This window comes from Mytilus galloprovincialis, chromosome 3 (assembly GCF_965363235.1).
Source record: "Mytilus galloprovincialis chromosome 3, xbMytGall1.hap1.1, whole genome shotgun sequence".
NCBI lineage: Eukaryota > Metazoa > Mollusca > Bivalvia > Mytilida > Mytilidae > Mytilus > Mytilus galloprovincialis.
This window is the reverse complement of record NC_134840.1, coordinates 72,296,616-72,322,431: the sequence shown is the minus strand read 5'-3', so window position 1 is coordinate 72,322,431 and position 25,816 is coordinate 72,296,616. Positions and strand designations below refer to the sequence as shown.

The window sequence follows — 25,816 nt, the reverse complement described above, 5'->3', positions numbered from 1 at the left end:
GCTATAAAAGGTCCCGAAATGACAATGTAAAACAATTCAAACGAGAAAACTAACGGCCTTATTTATGTACAAAAAAATGAACGAAAAACAAATATGAAGCACATAAGCAACCGACAACAACTCATATTTATGTAACAGAAGTATCCTACTTTCCAACAAAATAGCTAAAAGTTAACATTTAACAATTTTGTAAATGTGCTATATTTTGGGACAAAAACGGGTCTTACTGGACCTACTCCTTTGTAGATGTAGTATGATTGCATATGAGACAAATTTTAACCTGCGACAAAATAACTTAGATGTAAACAAATATAGATCACTGTACAGCTTTCAACAATGAGCAGGACCCACACTGTATAATAATCTAAATGACACCGAAATGACAAAAACTAAACTAAAAAAAGAAATTCAAAGCCTTGATGTAATAAAGGAAAAAAATAAATATCCCAGACAGCAAAAACAACTAACGGTAAATTACATGCTCAATTACACTATTGACTGCTCAGATTCGAGATTTATTGTTAAGTGACCCATTCCTCTATTTACTCATAATAATACTGTTCAAGTTCAACTAAGGGCTGATCTTTGCACGATATATGAATGTTTTAGTTTCTGAAACACTGACTGTAGACAAAGCATTTTGTACAGTGTTATGGTTGACAACTCTTAAAAAAAGGATACGTGTAACAAAATTATTTTTACCCGAAAGACCCTTAGGGACCGTTCAATATTTATCAGATGGATGGGCCGGTGCCAAATGGGTGGGGCAAGCACTTTTTTTGTAGAAATATTTGGATGGTCAAGAACTTTTTTTTAAATATTTAGTGGATGGGCCAGAACATTTTTATAGGAAAATGTTTTATCCATTTTATCGAAGTGTAAGAAATTTCTTTTGTGGGCACTCAAAAACTGGTAGCTTGGTTCATTTCTGTCAACTTTAAGGATTTAATTAAGGATTAAAAAAGCTAAAATTTTCTGTTCGGACTATCTTATAAATTATTTTGACCTTATGGAATACCAAGTTGTTTAATAGTTTGGTGTATTGTTGTTAAATTTATGGATTTAATTAATAGGTAAGAAAAAAAACTCAAATTTTTAGTTAGGGATTAATTCAGATAGTCAACTTTAATTTTTTTTGCAAATTTTTCAAATCAACTTGGATTTTAAAAAACCTATACAGCTTATTCATTAATATATTGATCTTATAGGAAACCAGGTTATTTGGTTGTTAGGTGTATTGCTGTTAAATTTATGACTTTTATTAATAGGTAAGAAAAAAAGCTCAAATTTTCATTTTAGGCTAAATTCAGATAGTCAACTTTAATTTTTTTTATAACTTTTTCAAATCAACTTGGATTTTCATAAAACTCTAGAGCTATCTCAATTATATATTGATCTTACAGAAAGCCAGTTTGTTTGGTACTTTGGTGTATTGCTGTCATTTTTATGGATTTTATAAATAGGTAAAAAAAATCTAGAATTTTAAGTTTAGGCTGAACCTAGATAGTCATCTTTAATGTTTTTTATAACTTTTTTAAATCAACCTGGATTTTCATAAAACTATACAGCCTTTTCATTTATATATTGAACTTACAGAATGCCATCTTGTTTGGTAGTTTGGTGTATGTCTGTCATTCTTACGGATTTAATAACAAGGTTTAAGAAAAAGCTCAAATTTTCAGTTTATGCTAAATCCAGATAGTCATCTTTAATTTTTTTTATAACTTTTTCAAATCAACATGGATTTCCATAAAACTTTACAGCTATTTCATTTATATATTGATCTAAAAGAATGCCAAGTTGTTTGGTAGTTTGGTGTGCTGCTGTCATTCTTATGGATTTAATAAAAAGGTTTAAGAAAAAGCTAAATTTTCTGTTTTAGGTTATTTCAAGATAGTCATCTTTAAATTTGTTCATAACTTTTTCACATCAACTTGCATTTTCATAAAACTCTACTGCTAAATCATTTTTATATTGATCTTACTGAATGCCAGGCTATTTAGTACTTTGTTTTTTGCTGTAATTTTTATGGATTTAGTAAATAGCTTAAAAAAAACTGCAATTTTAAGTTTGGACCAAATTTGGATGGTGAATGGTCACCTTTAAATTTTTTTTTAACTTTTTCAAATCAACTTAGATTTTCATATAACTGTACAGCTTTCTCATTTATATATCAATCTTACAGAATGCTAGGTTTTTTGATAGTTTGGTGTTTAGTTGTCAAATTAAGGGAATTAATTAATAGGCGAAAAAGGCTGCATCAAATTCAAAAACATGCCTGCTTATATTTGCTTAAAAGGACCATAATTTCTTTTTCCAAAAGTAGAACAGATAACGGAATATTCATATTTGAACTAAATGTATACATATATATGGAATTAACTTGCACATTTTAAATTTTGTATTAACACCAAAGTTTATTCTTTGATTTCAAGACATAAAATTTTAAAAACTTTAAAATAGAAAAAGAACCTAAATCATTTTTGATTGTCTTATAGTTTAAGAGGGGCAAGGACTTTTTTTATAGATTTTTTTAGATGGGCAAGGACTTTTTTTCAGAATTTAAAAGGATGGGCGTTAGCTTTTTTAATGAAACAATATTAAGAATGCACCGGCCCATCCATCTGGTAAATATTGAACGGTCCCTTAAATCGTGTTGAAAGACCACTGTACAGACTTCGTCGTAATAACTCTATGAAGGTCAGTAGATGACCTGTTGGCAGGCAAAAGTTATCTGTCTCTTTCTAACATACCCTTATTTGTTAGTGGCAGTAAAAATGTCCCGTCTGGTTTCGAAATCTACCAATACCTTCCGGAACTTACCTTTGTACTAATTGTAAAGTTTTTACTCCCTGAAAATGCATAAAATGTTTGCTAGTCGACGTTTTTTAAGTAAAATTCAATCGACATGTAAAAAAACATTGTATAATGAATTTGAAAAGATTTTCGAATTTTACAAGATGAGAGTTACGGGACTTCATTTTTACTTTTAGTTCATATTCGAAAATGACCATCATTGGTCTCTTGTGGAGAGTTTTCTCATAGGCAATCATACAATATCTTTTATATATTTCTATTTGTAAGAGCTTTTTTGAAACAAATATAATCATAGAGTAGTAGCTTTTAACAAAATTATAAAACGGTTTATAACCTCTCAAAGCAATATTCAACCGAAAAAATCACGAAATCAATCAGCAGTTCGTGAAGCGTAACTATTTCTTCTTTACAAGTTACTTCTGCAGTTTACCCTAATAACGAGTGCCTCTTTAATGTTGCTAAATAGACCTGCAATTTGAAAGTTCAAAATTTGAAATAAAACTATCTCTATTAAAGAATCGACTAAATATCGTATTATTCATCCGTTTCACGTCAACAATTTATTTCAATAGATAATAAGAAAACAATTTCAATAGACAACGACCAATACAATTCAATATAGAGTTTCGGCAACAACCAATCTAAATTAATAGAGTTTAGACAACAACAAATATATACCAAAAGACAATGCACTGTAGTTCGTATATAAAATGAAGAGACAGGGCCGTAACTATACATGGAGGTAAGTGAGGCAAACGCCTCATGCTGGAAATTAAAAAAAAAAGTTGAAACAAAAGCTTGTCTTCCTATCAAATTGTTTTCACGGCAAGTGTCATGCAATAAGCAAGTTCTTCTCACTCTCTAATGGGTCACCCCTGCATGTTTTTCGTGATCCATGTGTCTTATTTGTACCCGTGTTTGTCTTTTGTTCATTTATTGTCCTACTTTATGATTATAGTCTAAGTGTTGTATTTCATTTGTTAATGTGTGGTTTGGCAATGTTGCATGTCCAACGATGTCCAGACATTGTGCGAGAGAATATTATAAGAAGATACTGGACACAGAAAAAAATTGTCGTTTCTTCATGGAGAATTGAACTTAATATCAAAAAATACAAAACTTGCTCTTTTTTGTAGATAAAAGTATTGCTGACATGGTTTAAATCAAAGTAAGACCACCCACCAATCTTCCGGCTTCAAATCAGTTGACAATAAACTACAGAGTATTGCCATATGACCTTTTATTTTGAAGGGTTAAACGTGCATTAAGTCGTGTCCAGACCCTTTAATAGAAAATAAAGGAATATGGATACGTGCACGGAAATTGATCGCACACAATGTCAATGCATAGAAAAATTACAAATTATCAATGGTCAGGGTTTTTATACTTGTTCTTCATCTTGATAGTCGCTGACGGGTCTTCAACACTGACAGAATCATAAATACCATACAAAAAGTTCAAGATGGTCCCTAGTGTCGACTTAAGCAGTACTTAAAGTATAACACTGCCCAGTACGTTTACAATAAGTCGTTTCATCTTCATGAGATAAGTTTCAGAGATTTTGCACAGAGTTTGAAGAAGAACTTTATCTCTAATTATGCAAGTGATGTTCTTTTTTAAAAATTATATACATATTGATATCAAAATGTCGAAGTTATAGGAGAGCTGCTTTCAAAGTATTCTGGAATCATTTTTAAAACATTTATTGAAAATCATCAAATACATGCATGATTCAAGTTAATTACATTTTTTATTTAATATTACTAATTGTTTTATCATGACAACGTCTGTTTAGGTATGAACAAGAGATATAAACTATGAGCACTATAAGAATACACTCTCAACAAATCATTACACTTTTTGCTATGAATTTCTAATGTTTTGCGTTATAATGCATAATCCAAAAGTTCTGTATGACATCAATTGGTAAATGTATATCTGCCCTCTTTTTCTTCTGTGCTTGTAAGTTACTTTCTGAAAAAGAGTTGACTTATTTAAAAGTATCATTGAATTCCCATATCTAAGCATACTTTATTTTAATGATGTTTGTTATTTATTGTTTGATATTTCATCTGTTTTAGAATAACAGGTTTTCATCAACTATCATTCAAATGTCGGACTAGGTTTATAAACTTGACGCACAACTAACAGCATATTAAGATATCTATAAAATGGAGTTTGCTACATTAATTTAATATTCCATTTTTCGACTTTTTCTTTTATGTAACTAAATACATGTGTGTTGATACTATAATGTACTTAATGTCAACTATTCAATCAAACCGTTTTATGAACAAATAAATATGCTCGCAATGTAGCTCTTCTTCTAGAAATGCATTACTAGATACAAAATATAAGAATATATCAAAATATGAATTTGTCTACAGAGGTAAATTGCATTTTATATCATACTATTTTTGAAACCAACATGTATATATATCATTACGTTTTCCAAACAGATTTTTTTTGGAATAAAACAAGTATCATTTTGAAAAAAAAAACAAAAAAACTAAAAACAAAACATAACACCAATGCAAACTATTGGTGAACTGTTTATATAAGATAAATTAATGCTAAAGAAATACTGAATAGGGAAGAATGAACTGTACTTACGGCAAAATAGTTACAGTAACCATAGCTCGTTTGTTTGATTGTGTATGAAAACAACATTACAGATAACAATCAGCAAGATATTACAACAGATTAAAATTGGGATAACGAATTCTACTGAAGGAAATCTAAATTTGCCATTTCACTTATCTCGGGCTTTCTTTCATTGACGTTAAAAAAAAAGATAATTGAAATTGTACTGAAAGAATTATTACCGGGTTATTTGAATCATACTTGAGTTTAACATTAAAAGAGGTGCAAAAGATACCAGTTGGACGTTGAAACTCGTGAATCAAAAATAAACTGACAACACCACGGCTAAAAAAGACAAAGACAAAGACAAGTAATAGTACACAAAACACAACATAGAAAAAATAAAGACTAAGCAAGTTTTAAATAATACCTGAACCAGAATTGTTAAGATTATCAACCATTTCCAATACAAGAAGAACAACTAGCTAATAGATTATTATATTTGAACATAATATTTAATATCTGTCAAATTTACTATTGCTCACCCCAGTATACGTTTCATTAGCCATCGTGCATATCCATGAATTCCAGTTTCGTCATCCGATTGGTCGTAACTGATGTTCATACCAATATTGAAAGCAATCCTCAATGGAAGGAAACCGGCATGTGCAAGTGTATGGGATGATATAATTTCCCTTCCAACTGCCTTTAGTGGATTGAGGGTACAGTAACAGCTGACATCAATATTGTCCACCAGTAGACGCCCACTGTACGTCAAAGGCGCATATATTCCTCTTCCTTTTACTTTACGTATTGATAAAACAGTAGACATGGTTGCAGTTTGACGGGCATTATCATTTGTAATAAAATATAGGTGATCTCCTGGTATTAAATTGGAGGCATGTTTTGGATATCGGTCTTTTCCAACAAACATGATATGTTCTGGAGTAAGAGTGATTTTGCCATTGTCATGAACTATCTGAAGAAATACGACCTGTTCATCCCTCAAATGATGGAGCCATGTAATCACCTCGTCTTGAATAAGTGTACCATAGTCACAGGCAGCGGTAAGGATCTTGTCCCCAACTGAGAGATCTTTCATTAGCTTTTTCTTTTGATTGTTGAGCATAACAAGTGAATCTCCAGGAAAACAGCAAATGCTTTTACCCTGATGTCGAAGCTTCTTGAAAGAATCGTCTTGAAAAAGGCTGGCATTTGATGGAGCATTGGAAGTGAAATTATCTTGATGTGGTGGGGTATCCACTCTAGACAAACGAAAAACTTCATATAAGACTTTCTGCATTTGTTTTGTTATTCTTGTTGGATGCATTTTTTCAACTAATGTGTTAATTGACATGCTCTGCAGATCGCATATTTTGAAAATGCCAAGATCTCCAAATCTAACTTGAAGAATGAAGATATCATTAACTAGTTCTTTCTCAGTTGTCCGCTTTTTGTAATTCTCTAACTTGCTGCCCACCTCTGATGTTAAAATAGTTACTTCTAAATTAAGCAAAAACATACGCATAGCTTGGGTATCGACCATTTCAGTTGACGAAGATGATGTTATGTGTCCCTTTCTAACGCGTTTGTCAATACCGGAACGAAAGCATACTGCGACAGCTTCATGTGCTATCTCATCATTCGATATGTTCAAAATTCTTTCACATGCCTCATATAAAATTTGCGGTTGCTTGTCGTAGTTTGGTAGCAGATGCCCCTCCCCGTCCTTTTGCAAATCGTTGTCTTCCGGCTCGTTTTCTTGTACAACAATCTCTGGAGTTATTCCCAAATAATCTTGAACTATTTTTTGAACTTCTGCTTTCTTCATTTCTACTCTTTCTTTCCAGATGTGTGGTTTACTTGCAATACCCATGGCATGCGTAAGAACAACCACAACAGTATTATTGCATACATCAATTGCATTGACTTTGCTGATGCCTTTTAACATCTTTGAAAAATCTGAGTTTAGTCCTATAAGTCTGTGGTCATTGATGTTTAGAACGAGCATGACTAAATTTGGATACCGCTTTAAATTGTACAGATTAGATTCCAAAAAATACTTTATAGACATTATATTTTTAGCATCTTGTTCGATACCATCGATGTCACCGAAACTAGGGGTATCAATAATGGAAAGCTGTATATCTCGAATTCTCAATTCATTTGATTTTAACTTGACTGTATACTCAATTGTAGAGCGTTCCCCTGATCGAGATTCACTTGTTTCGCGAACGTTTGTTCCAAACAAATAATCAATTGTCGATTTTTTCCCGGCACCGCTCAAACCAAATAGCAATATAAAAACTTGGTTAGGCGATCGTTTCATCTTTATTGCATTATCGGCCAACCTCATAGCAGGATGACTTTCATTGTTGAGTTGCAATTCCTGCAATTGTTGTTCGTTTGCTGGTAAGGGCATCCACTCAATACTTCTAAAAATAAAAACATCAATTTATTATTTCACATTTTTAAGCTTGCATGTCAGTTACTCTTAAACAACTAGAGGCTATAAAGAGTCTGTGTCGCTCACCTTGGTCTATGTGAATATTAAACAAAGGAAGAAGATGGATTCATGACAAAATTGTGTTTTGGTGATGATAATGTGTTTGTACATCTTACTTTACTGAACATTCTTGCTGCTTACAATTATCTCTATCTATAATGAACTTGGCCCAGTAGTTTCAGTAAAAAATGTTTGTAAAAATTTACAAATTTTATGAAAATTGTTAAAAATTGACTATAAAGGATAATAACTCCTTAGGGGATCAATTGACCATTTCAGTCATGTTGACTTATTTGTAAATCTTACTTTGCTGTACATTATTGCTGTTTAAAGTTTATCTCTATCTATAATAATATTCAAGATAATAACCCAAAACAGTAAAATTTCCTTAAACTTACCAATTTAGGGGCAGCAACCCAACAACGGGTTGTCCGATTCATCCAAAATTTCAGGGCAGATAGATTTTGACCTGATAAACAATTCAACCCAATGTCAGATTTGCTCTAAATGCTTTGGTTTTTGAGTTATAAGCCAAAAACTGCATTTTACCCCTATGTTTTATTTTTAGCTATGGCAGCCATCTTGGTTGAATGGCCAGGTCACCGGACACATTTTTTAAACTAGATACCCCAAAGATGATTGTGGCCAAGTTTGGATTAATTTGGCCAACTAGTTTCAGAGAAGAAGATTTTTGTAAAAGATTACTAAGATTTACGAAAAATGGTTAAAAATTGACTATAAAGGGCAATAACTCCTAAAGGGGTCAACTGACCATTTCGGTCAAGTTCACTTATTTGTTAATCTTACTTTGCTGAACATTATTGCTGTTTACAGTTTATCTCTATCTATAATAATATTCAAGATAATAACCAAAAACAGTAAAATTTCCTTAAAATTACCAATTTAGGGGCAGCAACCCAACAACGGGTTGTCGGATTCATCTGAAAATTTGAGGGCAGATAGATCTTGACCTGATAAACAATTTTACCCATTGTCAGATTTGCTCTAAAGGCTTTGGCTTTTGAGTTATAAGCCAAAAACTGCATTTTACCCCTATGTTCTATTTTTAGCCATGGCGGCCATCTTGGTTGGTTTGCCGGGTCACGCCACACATTTTTTAAACAAGATATCCCAAAGATGATTATGGCCAAGTTTGGATTAATTTGGCCTAGTAGTTTCAGAGGAGAAGATTTTTGTAAAAGATTACTAAGATTTACGAAAAATGGTTAAAAATTGACTATAAAGGTCAATAACTCCTAAAGGGGTCAACTGACCATTTTGGTCATGTTGACTTATTTGTAAATCTTATTTTGTTGAACATTATTGCTGTTTACAGTTTATCTCTATCTATAATAATATTCAAGATAATAGCCAAAAACAGCAAAAATTCCCAAAAATTACCAGTTCAGGGGCAGCAACCCAATAACGGGTTGTGGCATTCATTTGAAAATTTGAGGGCAGATAGATCTTGACCTGATAAACAATTTTACCCCCTGTCAGATTTGCTCTAAATGCTTTGGTTTTTGAGTTATAAGCCAAAAACTGCATTTTACCCTATGTTCTATTTTTAGCCATGGCGGCCATCTTGGTTGGTTGGCCGGGTCACGCCACACATTTTTTAAACTAGATACCCCAATGATGATTGTAACCAAGTTTGGTGTAATTTGGCCCAGTAGTTTCAGAGGAGAAGATTTTTGTAAAAGTTAACGACGACAGACGCCGGCGACGACGGACGACGGACGACGACGGACGACAGACGACGGACTACAGACGACGGACGACGACGGACGCCAAGTGATGGGAAAAGCTCACTTGGCCCTTCGGGCCAGGTGAGCTAAAAATGAAAAAGCTTGATGCAACAAAAGCACTTATTCGAATTTGAAAATATAACGTGAAAAAAATAATACAAATAAGAATATATGCAGTGGTTACATAATTATATACAGTCGTGAAAGCATTATATGCAATGGTCAAAACATTATATGCAATGGTCACACCATTATTTGCAGTCGTGGCAATACCATATGCAGTGGTTACAACATAACATGCAGTAATCACAATATTATAGGCAGTCGTGGTAACAATTATATGATGTTGTGCAGTGGTAATATCATTATACAGTAGTCACAACATTGTACGTGATTTGTTCGTGCAGTTGATGATCATTGATAGAGATGATGATAATTAATTAAAGTGATGATGGTGGTTTAAGTTCGATAAATATTTTATCGGCAATAGCCAAATCCAGTTATAATAGCTTAAACTTAGCAAACAAAATGAAACAGTTATTGAAGTTATGCAATTGAAGAAAATCAATTAAAAACTTTATCAGCGAAAAGAAAACGCCTGATATTGTCTGAAAATTGGACAGACATAATTTTAATTAATCTAACGGAAGCTCATTCCCAGGAAAGGATGAAACTTTGGAAATACCCATGGCATAATGTAAACAAAATAATGATAATTAAAAACCAATTGTTCAAAGAACGATTAAATGTCTTTACACCTGAACTTCGAAATTATAGAATGAGTTTCACTTGTATGGTTGAAGAGTTATACTGATTTTAAATACATATTAAGGAAAAAATACTCCTACAAAGGATGACCGAAAAACTAACACTTTAGTGTGTTGAAGTTGTGTCGTCTCGTAAACAACTATTTGGCAAACGCATTATATCCGTAACTGTTTGTTCTATTTGGAATAATATCAGATAACAAGCAAAGTTCAATATTTAGAACATGACCTTGTCCTTTGATATTGACCTCAATTTCCTCAAAATGGACCAATAACTTCATATCAAAACACTTTATGCCTCTATATATGCCATATGGTGTATGAACTTATTCAACATATCACTTACCGTATGTTATTTTTTTAAAGGGAAATAAACTCTCATAAGGTGTCATTGGATTTCTTTGGTTAAACTTGACAAAAAAAATGTTAAAGATTAGACGATAATAAAAATTTAGTTTTTTTCTCAATCGATTTATGACTTTTGAACAGCGGTATGCTCCTGTTGCTTTCATTTACAGTGATGGTGATTTCCCCATTCACCCTGTATAACCGAACACATTGAGTGTCATGAGACAACTCTCTCATCCAAGGCACAATTTGCAAAACAAAATCATAATAGGTCTATGTGCGGTCTTCAACATGAAGGATGAGCTCACATCGAACAGCAAACTTGTTTCAACTTGTGGAGACCAACATTTTATTTTTGAACCACACAAATGTACCACGCTGGACCAGGCTTAATAATCAGGAAAAAAACAACATTTCTTTTCTATTTAATATACATAGTCAAATTAGGAAACGGTACAAGGCAATGTATTTTCCATATATATTGAAATTGAATACGCTGTACCAAGGTAAATGATTGCCCAATTCGTCTAATGATTACTAAGTGCAGCTTATCTTATTAAGGTTTATGACCCCTTCTGTAGCCATTTTTGTACGAACTTTTCAAACTTCAATTGTATGAAAACTACAGATATAATGAATAATAGAGATAGGCTATTTTGTACATATACCAAAGGGCAACTTGATGCAAAGCATTATTATTTACTGTTTCATTGCATTTAATAGAAAAAGAGTACTTTGTGGCAAATTAACCACGATTTAAATAGAAAATCTACAGCCTTTAATACAGAGATTTTTGCTATAAAATTTGAAACATAGATTACTCACTTGTTTTTCTATGATATGCTAGTGGGTTTTTTTTACAGAAAGTTCTAACCAACCTGTAAATTCCAAAATACCTCGTGCTGAGTCACTAATTTCGAGCACACCCTAAAAGGTGTGCTTGATTTGGTCCATATTGTTTTAACCAATAATTACATTAATAAACTTGTTCAAAGGAAATCAATGCTAGCACTGTATGCAATAATCTTATATCTATCAGTCATCAAATTGCCAAATATGAGAGTAAAAGGATAAATGCTGTGGATTTTCTATAAAATTTCCATATGTATAGCATTGAATCAACACAATCCTTAAAACCATTGATTCAAAGCAAATTCGCGATTGGTTTTTTTTTTAAATTGCAATTTGTGTTTCAAACATCACATTTTCATCGAAAATTTCAAAAGTCGATATTGAAATTTAAAAATTTAAACTTAAACATTGTCTGCTCAAATTTTTTATTGCCGCTGCAGATATTTGAATACCTATTTTTCATATCTTCGACATTTAGTGCCGATTTTTGTCATCATTTTTCGCAAAATGAATTTGAAATAATTTCTAAACATTATAATATTGAATAAGCAACAACCAGTAAATCCCTTATTTCCGTTAGTGATTTTTCTGGGCCATTTTAGAGATAACGCATATTTTAAATGACTTAAAATTTGCATTTTTTAAGTTACGCCTACTGTTTTCATGTATTCAAATGTTACCTATAAGTATGTTTTTCTAGCGATTATAAAAAATGCTGGTATTAGGGATGATTATGATAGATGCAAAGTTGTTTAATGTATCTGTATCTGGACGTCACTAGTAAGTCTTGTGTGGACAAAATGCACTTCTGGCGTATTAAAATTTTAAACTTGTTGCCTTTTGTTAGCTATCATTCGTGTGTTTCTTTGTCAATTGTGTTCTCCTATTTATTTATATTGTAGTCCTGTAATGTTGTGTTGTCATTTTAATGTTATATTTCACATGGCCATAAAAGAGGGAGGTTTGGCATGCCACAAAACCAGGTTCAACCCACCATTTTTTCTTTAAAAATGTCCTGTACCAAGTCAGGAATATGGCCATTGTTATATTATAGTTCGTTTCTCTGTGTGTTACATTTTAACGTTGTGTTTCCGTTGTGTCGTTTGTTTTCTCTTATTTTTAAGTGTGAATTCACAATTACTATAAGACGTGTCACGGTACTTATCTATCCCAAATTCATGTATTTGGTTTTGATGTTATATTTGTTATTCTCATAGGATTTTGTCTAATGCTTAGTCCGTTTCTGTGTGTGTTACATTTTAATGTTGTGGCGTTGTTCTTCTCTTATATTTAATGCGTTTCCCTCAGTTTTAGTTTGTTACCCCGATTTTGTTTTTTGTCCATGGATTTTTATTTATTGATTACCGTAAACGTAACACTTGACTTTGTAACAATTAATACTTCAAAATTATATTATCCAGTTGAATTCTCTTCTAAGAGTTATTAAGTTTTCAGTTTTGAAATTTTGCCCGGGAAATTAAAATTAACAACACTCATTATTCAGGAAAAATTGTTCACAAAAATGTTAGAAGGGAGTGAGTTATACTTCAGTACAATTATTAACTCAGTCAATTGAATGCAGTGATGCAGGCACAGATCCGGTATTAATCTTGTTAGCCTCCTAAAAGTAAGATGTTTTATATTGAATTTTATTCACGTATTAATTGTTTTTCTTACATGTTAATCTTACAAGACTAAAGTTTTACAAACCTCAAAGTTGATTTATTCAACGTAAAGTTATTCATTTCTTGAAACAAATCAGGCACTACCTATTACATATGCACTGACTAAACAACAACAAGTATGACTGACTAAACAACAACAAGTATGATTCAAACTTGATTATTAATTTGTTTTATGATAGACTAATAAACTTAAATTTCTTTTGTCTTTTTGTCACTCTGAATATGTTTGTTTCTATTTTTATTTTACAATGGTTTATTTTGAATGAGGTGGCGTAAAGAAAATACCAAAACTACCGAAATTAAGGATATTTAGTGAAAATCATGTGTGGCAAAAACTATCAATGACATCAAATGGTTTAGATGCTTCAAATTTGAGACAGACAAAGACATGTGGTGGGTGTTAACATGTATGTGAGCTTTCATACTCCCTTACTCGGGACAGTAGTGTAACAACACAAAACGAGACATCATAGATCTTACTACAATAAAAAATTAGAAATCGCAAGACAAATCAAATTTATGAGACAGGCATGTCTTTGTTTATGTTCAGCTGTGTTAATGACACACATATCTATGTATTGATTGTTGAATAAAATTTTTACCGACTTAAAAAAAGATATTTTATTGCAGTGATATTTTTGTACTTCCGCTTGAGCATTTACAATGTCATAATCAGCAAAGGTAATCATCGTCGACTTGTCTTGTGTAACAAAGTTCAGCAGCAGCTGCATTCATAAACTATATATATATATCTTCGTTTACAGGTTACTAGGGCTCGTATTTTCTATCAGTATGTCTAATAACATTAACGGTACCAATTTTTCTGCACCAGATGCGCATTTCGACAATACATGTCTCTTCAGTGATGTAAGTTACATGGTTGATGTAAACAAGAAGCTAACTAAATTAACATCGGTGGCCGGGTGGTCTAAGTAGTTACTACTGTAATCACTAGCCAGTCAACACTGAGGTTGTGAGTTCGAACCCCGATCGTGTGGGTGCACTCGACTTCAATCTTAATTGACTAGGATTGTCAGTTTCCCTATCGAAGGTCGGTGGTTTTCTCCAGGCATTCCGGCTTCCTCCACCAATTAAAACTGGCCGCCTCGAAATAGCCTAAATGCAGTGCTTAACAGTGGCGTTAAAACACCAAAAATCAAATCAATCAATCAAAAGATTACTATTACTATACAACTTACCCTATGTTTTCCATCTTTTACACGTTTGTGCAAAGGCTCTTCGTTTGTGGTATTCTATATAATAAAAAAAAACAGTTATATTAATATTGATAGAATATCATATGATCAAGTGATTCGACAACAAGGTCTTACACATAATTGTTGGTCGTTCGAATAAAATTTCATTGGTACGAGGGAAATATTAAAAACAAACGTGGTAGGCATGTTTCTTTCACTTATATAGATCTAAGCAGATGAGGAATGAGTGCCAAATGAGACAACTCTCCATCCAAATCACAATTTATAAAGTAAACCATTCTAGGTCAAAGTGCGGTCTTCAGGACGGAGCCTTGGTTCACACCGAACAGCAAGCTTTAGAGGGCCCCAATGTTGTTATTTTTAGTTTTGCTTCCGTAATTTTTGTATTCAAAGCTACAAATAACTCTTTTGAATAATGCCAAACGACACTTGATATGAATGAAATAAGATCCAGAAAACTTCAAGAAAGCTAATATTTAAGAGGATTAGTCAAGAAAGACTTCAGGTTTTCTCTTCAATATTGCTTTAGTAACACCATATGATTTGTTAGGATTCTTACATGATCTTAGAATATCTTGTTTTGTTTTTTTTTTCGGTTAAGGATATACTGAAAATTCCAAGTTTTAGGTTACCCGTCAAGTAATAACGTACATTGTTGTGCATTTTTTTTGTACATATTATCAATAGGAAGAAGGCAGTAGAAATGCTTCATTCAACCTATGCCAACATTTTAAAGTTTTATAGGTTTAAAATTGTATGGAAAAATGTTGACATAGGTTAAACAATTTGTAACAGATTAAGCGTTATAAACACATAAATTGATTAAGGGCTCATATTAATTTACATAAGTTTAATCTTATACCCCAGTCACACTAGGCCACGATCGCTCTACGATCTGTGAAAAAATGCAAATTTTGACGAGCGTAGTGCGATCGTGTAGATCGCAGTGAGGTCGTAATGCGGTAGTGGTAAGGTCTTGGAGATCGTGATGAGGGTGGCTAACTTTGAACATGTTCAAAACAAGCGTGGTGTGGTCGTGGCGAAATCAGGTCGTAGTAGAAGCGTAGTGAGAGCGCAGTAAAGTCGTGGTAAGATCGCAAAGGTCGCTGTACCATCATAGCGAGAGCGTGATTCTATTCGGAGAGACTACGCTACGATCTCACAACGACGTTTTCACGACCTCTCTATGATCATCACGTTCTCACCGCGACCCAACTACGCTCCCACTACGACCATACCACGTTTACACCATGCTGTTCAAGACCATAGTACGATTCTAGCACGCTGATGCCGTCCTCATCACGCTCTTCTTACGACCTGTCTACGTTCGTACTACGACTATTTCGAGTTCTTGTCATGCTCATTGTCAATGTCACATAAATTTAAAAAAGCTCTCCAGTTTTTGTTTGAAACATCAATTTCAATTGAACCATGGAAACACAAGACCATGTACATGTAGTAATGCTTCTTCAATCAATAACTCAGATACAAAATTTTAACGACCAAGCCATGATGTTGTTATTGAGAGAGCGAAGAAGAAGGATTCGAAGAACATTTAGACGGCGTAGGTCCTTTTGGATTCGTCCTTGGTTAGCAACGGATAGGAGACTCTAGTTTGGTCATTATGATCAGTTGATGAACGAGTTAAGAATTGAGGATGAACCTTCCTTCTTCAATTTTTTAAGAATGTCTCCAGTGTTGTTCGATGAACTTCTTAACCGAGTTGGTCCAAGAATTAAGAAGACGGATACGCTATTTAGATGAGCCCTATCGCCTGGTCTTAAACTGACCATCACTTTAAGACATTTAGCTACTGGTGACAAGTATTCGACCTTGCAGTATGACTTCAGAGTTGCTCGGAATTCTATCAGTAAATTTTTACCCGAGGTTTGCCGAGCAATAGTTGACGAATATAAAGATGAGGTGTCCGTGTTGTTTCCGTAAAATATTCTTTTAAATAAGAAATAGAAGGAATGAAACAGTATTTATATGGAGTTCGGTGCTGACATTATTGTTCAGAGCGTAGTAAGATCGCGGTATGAGCGTGGTATGGTCGAAGTAAGGTTGTGGGACGAGCACGCTATAATCGCAGTAGACGCGTGGTAAGATCGTGTTGCAATCGCATAAATCGTGGTATGGTCGTAGTGAGAACGTGAAGAGCGTAGAAATGTCTTGATAAGCATAGTGAGGTCGCAGAATAAGCGTGGTGAGAACGTGGTATAATCGTAGCGGGATCGTTGAAGAAGCGTAATGAGGACGTAGTAGCATCGTTAAAGCAACGAAAATGTACATTTTCATGCCGCTCATACCGCGACCTCACCACGATCTGATTTTTATTTTAGATCGTGGTGAGCGTAGTGCGATCGTGGTCTAGTGGGACTGGGGCTTTAGCGTTTCAGTTTTTTGTTACTTGTAAAAGTAAAAATGTAGGTGTTATTATATATATTGAGGATCTCTATTTCATTAAGAAGTAATATAATACCGCAGTCCCACTAGGCCACGATTGCACTACGATCTGTGAAAAAAATGCATATTTTGATGATCGTACTTACGATCGTGTAGATCGCAGTAAGGTCGTATCACAGTCGTGGTGAGGTCTTCAAGATCGTGATGAGCGTGGCTAACTTTGAACATGTTCAAAACAATCGTGGTGCGGTCGTGGCGAAATCAGGTCGTAGTAGAAGCGTAGTGAGAACGCACTAAGATCGTAGTAAGATCGCAAAGGTCGCTGTACCATCGTAGCGAGAGCGTAGCGAAAGCGTAATTCTATTCAGAGAGACTACGCTACGATCTCGCAGCGACGTTACTACGACCTCACTACGACCATCACGTTCTCACTGCGACCCAACTACGCTTCCACTACGACTACACCACGCTGTTCACGATCAAAGTACGATTCTAGCAAGCCCTTGTCGTCCTCATCACGTTCTTCTTACGACCTGACTACGTTCATACTACGACCATCATTCTCATTGTCATTTTCACATAAAATATTATAAATCTCTCCAGGTTTTGTTTGTCTGTATGTAATTAGGAATTCTTGTCCATTTTCTTTAACTGCTCAACCATGCTTCTCTTTTTTTTTTACAGATTAGACCGTTGGTTTTCCCGTTTGAATGGTTTTACACTAGTAATTTTTGGGGCCCTTTATACTTTTGCTGTTCGGTGTGAGCCAAGGCTCCGTGCTGAAGGCCGTACCTTGGCCTATAATGATTTACTTTTACAAATTGTTACTTGGATGGAGTTGTCTCATTGGCACTCATACCACATCTTTCTATATCTATTGACACATCTGTGTTATCTCTGCTATTGGTCACTGAAATATCGTCATTTGAGCTTTATGGACCAGCAATAGGTTGTAATTTAGATAGGATTGATCGGTTCTTCATCTCTGCTTGAACAGGATTCAATACTATCAGAGCTCCCTCTGCCTCTACATCAACCCCTACCACCACGCCACGTGTTCTAGTAAATTTTGGTGGCATGACTGTATTGTTTCCGGTAAATCTACGTATTCAGAAATAGAAGGAATGGAACTGTATTGATATGGAACACGATGTTGACGTTATTGCTGAGAATGTAGAAAGATCGCGGTATGAACGTAGTATAATCGTGGTAAGAACGTGTTAGTATCACAATAGAAGCGTGGTAAGATCGTGTTGTAATCGGATAACTCATGGTATGGTCGTAGTAAGAACGTGATGAGCGTAGAAAGATCTTGATAAGCGTAGTAAGGTCGCATAATAAGCGCGATGAGAACGTGGTATAACTCGTAGCGGGATTGTTATATGAAGCGTAATGAGGACGTAGTAACATCGTGAAAGCAACGAAAATTTACATTTTCATGCCGCTTATACCGCGACCACACGACGATCTTAATCTATTCTTGATCGCGGTGAGCGAGGTGCGATCTTGGTCTATTGGGACAGGGGCTTAAAATGTATACATATAATAATACAATGCAAAATAAGGATTTCTATAGTTTCATTAAATTCTCGTCTACTCATGATGTATATATACAACTCGTCTAAACATCAACCCAACAATGTTAGATCTGTAAATTTGCTTTCGCAAATTTTTTGTCCTTCCCTCGCCGGGATTCGAACCCATGCTACTGAGATATCGTGACACCAAATCGCCTGCACTGTAGCCGTCCCGCTAGATCACACGACCACCTGTGCTTCATAAAAATGAAGCTTTCAGTGGCCGGTGTACCTTTCCACGTCAGTTTTAATCTAACGTCGTACTACAGTACATGATATATAAGGCATATATTCTACTTTTTTTTCTATATTTTACTTTTTTTTCTATATTCTACTTTTTTTTCTATATTCTACTTTTTTCATAAATACTGACTGATAAAATATCTATTTTAAATGTGCGTTATCGAATCCTACAATATTGACACAGACAGAGAATAAGATAAGTTAACTAGTTTTGTCTGGATTTAACTCTGACCTGGTATTTACGGGATAATATTTTGGTTGCCAGTCTGTTGGAAACAAACCGAATATCTATTAATGCATTTGCCATACTAACTTGTGAATGATTGATTTCCAAATTACAAATAAGCGACACAAAATGTAACCACAACTAAAGTAAATAAATAAAAACAAACCGGCACTCAGTACTTTTTTCTAAAGTAAAAATATGTAAATAAAGGTTGCACTTTCTTACTGGAATAGATAATACATAGAAAATAATTATTCCGAATTATATATTATTTTGCAAAATTATATAGATTTTATTTTTATTTTATTTTGTTGTATGGCTAACGTTTTTGTATAAATATAGGGTGTTGCTTTTTAATTGCATGTTTCCTATTTAGTTTATCAAAATTTATCATAAAATTTAACATATAAAATAGCGTTTAAACTTTTTTTTCTCTCATATTTTAGTCTTTATTTTTATGTTATTTCTTTTTACTACTATACAAAACAATTTTGCATACTTATTTTTTATCCTTTATTCTTTTTCTTAATTTTTAAAGAGAAAAATCTTAATGCTTTAAACAATTCTGACTGTATTTTATATATTATTGATTGATCATTTGTTTTTTACAACACCTATTGTATTTTGTTTGTGTCTTCAACCAAATATATATTCAACCTATGTCAACAAACAAAATACAATTTTATAAAAATAAAGAAAATAATGTTTACAGCAATAGTTGCAGCTATATAATTTGCATATTTTACAGGAGATGGTAGTGAGTTATCTAACTTATATAAAACTTATTGGATTTATTGACATTATCTTGGTCAATACACATGGAAGTTTAATTATGATTAATGTTTATTTGTTATTCATAAATTACTCGTAAATTGAACATTTAAAAAAAATATAACCGTTACCTTCAATTTTCGAATGAAATTTGGTCCCTGTCCGGAAATTGTCGTAACAATTTATGTAGTTATCTTTTTTAAATTAATGTAATAATCCTACGGGGTCGTTATAAACCAAGTTTACTAACAAAAAGAAATCTTAAATACAATAATGAGTCATGCAGAGAGACTGCTTCTAATTATCACCTCACACTCCCTTAAGGAAAGGGGATATATATTCCAGACCACCAGTCCTGCCCACGTAATAACCCCATTCATCAGAATCCTTCCCTTTTAAATTGTATACTGAGCTCATTATCACGTTTTAACTTAACTGATACCTTCCCCCCTTTTAACTTCTCTTTTATCGCAATTCCACAACCTGGATCCTTAATACTTTCTAAAACAAAATGCAACGCAATTTTGTGCAATAAGACATAATACTAGTAGAAGATAAACTTCAAAATAATTGTAACGAAAAGTTAAACAAGTATAAACCAACGGCAATAAATTAAAATATCATTAAATTTATATTGGTATATATGTACAGTGATGAGAACTAATGATCATACAACCTCGCAATATTTTTTACTTAAAATTTTGCATTGCAACGTCTAGCACCTCTCATACTGGTTATGACGTCTATAAACTAAATCCGTTAAGCGCTCACAAGCATTGTTAACGCCTCCACAATTTGTATGTGCCCCCTCTCAAGTCAGGAGCCTGTAATTTAGTGGTTTTTGTTTGTTCATATCTGTGATAGTTGTTTATAATTATATTTTTAACGTTTGTTTTAGCGTTTAAACGGGACCGTCTAAATAGTTATATACTGTAAGGATTATGATCACTGCAGACTGTACATACGATGAACTATAATTGCTTTGTATAATTGCGCATTAGACAACTCTCCACAAGAGTCCATATGACAAAGAAATTAACAATTATAAGTCACCGTACGGCCTTCAAACTATGACCAAAACCATACCGCATAGTCAGCTTTACAAAAAATCGAAATGACAATTGCAAAGCAATTCAAACGAGAAAATTTACGGTCTAATATAAGTACAAAAAAAATAACGAAAAACAAATATGTAACAAATAAACAAACGACAACCACTGAATTACAGGCTCCTGACTTGGGACAGGTACAAACATACAGAATGTGGCGGGGTTGAGCATGTTAGCGGGATCCCAACCCTCCCCTAACCTGGGACAGTGGTGTAACATTACAGCACGAGGACGAACTCTAAAAATCTGTTGAAAAGGCCTAACTCATCAGATGAATACAAATAGAAGTACTACACATATGATTTTATTTTTTAAGACTATAAAAATCCTTTCAATTATGGACGATTTCAGATTTAATGTATCTGAACTTTAGTAGACATAATCATTATGTCTCGGATTGAGTTCTATGTTCTAAACTGTGATATCTATAAACATTAGCTTGTACTTGGATGAAATTTTATATATTATTATATGGTATGTATTGAAAGAGTTAATTACGTACAGCTACTTTCGATTTGTCTCTTTCTAATTGATTTACGAGATTTTCCTATTCGTAAACTACTGTCACCTTAAAATACCACTGAAACAGTTTACTTTCAGTGTTCTTTTATTATATATAATAAAAAAAAGAAGAAGATGTAGTATGGTTGCCGATGAGACAACTCTTCACAAGAGACCAAAATGACACAGACATTAATTAGTTTACCCTGTTCAAAATTTCTCTTACATTCCTAGATTTAATATGAATGTTTCTAAAGTACCTAATATAACAATAAGGAGATGTGGTATGATTGCCAACGAGACAACTATCCAACGAATTGGATGAACGCAATGATCGGCAAGCAATACAATACAATATGCTTTATTTCAAAAACACTCCGTCACATTGACATGTGAAACAAGAGGTAAATTACAAAATACAATCACATACAATTAAAGAAATAAATAAAACAACTTAGAAATGAAATATATAGAAAATTACTTTACTTTATATTATAATATTTTAGTTAACTTTGAAATGAATAAAGACACATTTTAAGTACGTTAATATTAGTCAATGACAGTAGTCCTTTCATTTTTGCTTCACTCGGATATTTCACATAGTACTCTGGAATATGCTGATTTCTGATATTTTTTACTTATAAAGAATTGCATTCAAATAAATAATGGTATTCATTGCCAATTGCAGTTAAACACAAATTACATGTCCTCTCTTTTTTGGAATGTTATACCATCTTCCCAGCTCTACTGGGATTTTTACATTGCAGCATCTTAATTGTGAAATATATTTACGTTCGAATGGTGTTAATTTTAAAAGATAGTTTTCTAAGTCAAGGATTGTTTTAAAAAGTCCATAAAATTCTCCTCTGGATGAGTTGTCAATTTAAATATGCCATTGTTGAATGAATGAATCTTTTAGTTTTTCTGTTAGTACGATTTTTAGTTGATTTATATCTAATGGTGATTGCTGAGTCCAAACATAGCTTAGTCCGGCATTGTCTACGATCGATTTAATATAATCAATCCATTTGAAAGTGTGATCATCTTTTAAGTTGACTATAATTTGATAAAGTATACTGCTCAGTTTATTTTCATTGGTGAGAAGTTTGTTCCAAAAACACACCATTCTACATTTTATTACGGTATCTATTGGTGTACGACCAAGTTCTCCATATGTCATAAAATTTGGTGTCGACGATCTAATTTTCAACACATTCCGGCAAAACTGTAGAGGGATTTTTTCCAACATGTAATTGTTTCCGAATCCCCATATTTCACATCCATATGTCAGAATTGGAAGTACAAGTGCATCAAACAGTTGTAATTGTAAGTCGACAGGTATTGAGAGGTTACGTATCTTTGTATAGAGACTAAAAAGAGCTTTATGTGCTTGTTCGCTAAGACGCTTCTTCGCTGTTGCAAATGAACCATTGTAATTAAGGGTTAGTCCTAGATATGGATAAGAATCTTGAATTTCAATAGACTGGTTGAATATTTGAAACTTTGGTAATGTTCTTGATTTCCGTTTGCAGAACACAACAACCTTTGTCTTCGATAAATTAACGTTTAACTTCCATCGGACACAGTAACTTTCAAAAACATTTAAGGCGTGTTGCATTGATTCGGCCGTGTCAGATATAATTATAGTGTCGTCGGCGTACAAAAGAACGAAAAGTTTAATATATATATGTAAATGATTGTGGCAAATATTTTCGATAACTTGCAAGTTCTGAACATCATTATCAGCAAAGAAAGACTCCAGATCGTTTAGATAAACAGCAAATAAAAAGGGGGATACGTTTTCTCCCTGTCTCACTCCAATGTTACAGTTAAAAACGGCTGACACTTCGTTCCCATTCCTTACGCAAGATTTAACATCACTATACATACTATATATTACCTTAAAAATTTTCCCAGAAATATTCGCCTTTTGTAATTTTATCCATAAAGATGTATGAGAGATTGTATCAAAGGCTCTCGAAAAATCAACAAAAGTGCAAAAGAGGTTTTTTCCAAGTGCTTGATAAATTGATATTAATGAATGTAATACAAATATGTTATCCAATGTACTATAACCTTTTCTGAAACCTGTTTGAGCCTCGGAAATCAGATTGACCTTAGTTGATAGTCCCCCAAGTCTTTCATTTAAGATAGATGTGAAAGTTTCCCAAGACATGACACTAATGTTATTGGTCTGTACGAACTAGGATCATATATATTGCCTTTATTCTTGAAGATACTAGGTTGAATAATTCCCATTGTCCATGAATCTGGTACCTTCTCAGTATTTAAAATAATGTTGAATAACTTGTGATAGATGGTCAACATTTCCTTAAGCGTATGTTTAATATGTTCATTCACAATACCATCATATCCGGAAGCCTTATTGTTTTTAAGTTTTTTGACGACATTCAAAATTTCTTCTTCTTTGATTGGAGAATTTAAAATTTTGTTAATGTTCTCTGGTGGTACCTTTGTTAAATATATGTCTGAGTTGTCTTCAATGACTTCATCTTGGCTTAGACGTTTAAAATGTTCATATAAGTCTTCAATTTTAACAGCATCAGTTTTATTTGATTTGTTGGTATTTATACTATTTAATATAATTAAATAAATATAATATAAATTATTATAAAATTAAGCAACACCTGATAATTTTCCAGAATCAGTTTTTACTGAATTCATAACTTATCGAAATATCGATACAATGAACTAAATTTTTGTTTTTATAAGATAACATATATAATATTAATTGAAAAGTGAAAGTTTGGACTGTGTTTATGATAAAAAAAAAATTACCATTTCATTTTGGCAAATGGTTGAAAAATGGCAAAATAGAATACAAGATAAAGTTTCAACTTGTACAGACGTTTTTGAAAATTTGCTTTGTACTAAACACAAAATTCTTTTTAAAACTCGAGGTTGACAATTTGTGAATACATTAAAGTAAAATTTAGGTCACTAGCCAGTGTATCCTTCACGCTCCCGGACAAGTTCATTTACACGTCGTCTCATGCTTGGAACTAAGCGTCGTAATGTTCTAACAGGAATTATTTGTCATTCTTCATTCAAGACTGCTCGTAATTCATGTCAATCCATCCAGAACATAAAGGTCCATTTTGCAGTCAAATGAAAAGCATCTCCAAAATGTCAAACCTTTACCACCAAACGCTGTAGTTCCAAGAATGTACTGTTTCCTGTATGCTGTATTCAGAGGACGCCATAACCGCATGCGCTCATCAATATGATGTTGGAGGAATCTTCTCTCGTCAGACGAATGGACGTAACGCCACTGTTTCAAAGTCCTATTGTGGCGACCGAGTGACCACTGATGACGATCTTGACGATTCCTAGGAGTCAGCAATGGTCTTTTAACTTGTCTACGGGCACGTAAATTGACACAATTTAGTCTGCAATTAACAGTTACATTCCATTGCACGTAACTTGCAAGGATAAAACTTGTATTTAGCTTGATAAAACCTGTTTTTAAGGTACATAGGAATAGAATTTGTACCTGATTTCTTACCTGTCGATAAACAATAGATTAACGAAATATATGGAATCAAAGCAGTATCAAATCTAATTTTAAAACAAAAAATAGAAGCAAAAACATTTAGGTGTTGCTTAACTTTTGCGAGGTGTATATAAAATTCAATCGAAAAAGGCTTAACTCATCAGAACGATTAAAAGCAGAATAAATTTAAAACACAGACCGATCGTGTCAGGGTATTTATCATTCCCTCGTCGTTATCAACTAAAAAATGCACTTAGTAGAAATATGAGAGTACTCATAGTTATTTACATCTAGTTCAAAGCCAATAACAACTTATAAAATAGTCATGGATCTATATCAGTCAATACACAAACCAACCTTTAATTGATTTATCGAAAGATGTCATAAACAGTCACAGGAAAACATGACCTTGTGCAATGCAAGTTAGCCTTTTCGATCGGTTAGAACAAAAATCTCTTTTAAGAATTTTGGATCTCAGTGATCTTCGACTTTGTACTTTATTTGGCTTTTATTTTTTTTTATTTTTTTATTTTTTTTTTTATTATTTTTTTGGATTCGAGCGTCGCTGGTGAGTCTTTTTTAGACGAAACGCGCATCTGGCGTGTATATATAGTTTAGTCCTGGTATCTATGATGAGTTTATTTACAAATACCTAAAGTTTGTTTCAGGTTCTAAAAATGGGCGAATTAGTAATTCTTTAACTAATTTTTATCTTATTTTTAAAATGTGATTTTTACTCATACGTTCTAAGCTAGATTCTTTCTGTATTACTGATTCTTCTAATTTAATTAGTTAAACAGTCGGTTAGTGACCTTATACGATATATACGGGGTCAGTCAATTTCATATTGGGTGAGAACGAATATGATATATTATATTAAGGTAGCACAATACAACGATTTTTTGACTTCCAATCACTAACCTTTGAAATGCTGTAACTTTCTTAT

At 33.1% G+C, this 25,816-nt stretch overlaps 1 long non-coding RNA gene across 1 annotated transcript in view; it reads right to left on the bottom strand.

The window, feature by feature from the left end:
• Positions 1-4,504: 4,504 nt before the first annotated feature.
• The window catches only part of LOC143068861 (uncharacterized), a 29,121-nt gene continuing 7,809 nt past the window's right edge, over positions 4,505-25,816 (bottom strand). The window contains exons 2-4 of the long non-coding RNA XR_012976258.1: positions 14,506-14,559; positions 5,946-7,835; positions 4,505-4,791 (exon numbers count right to left, since the gene is read on the bottom strand). This is a non-coding gene — a long non-coding RNA (uncharacterized LOC143068861). The remainder of the gene's footprint in view (positions 4,792-5,945; positions 7,836-14,505; positions 14,560-25,816) is intronic.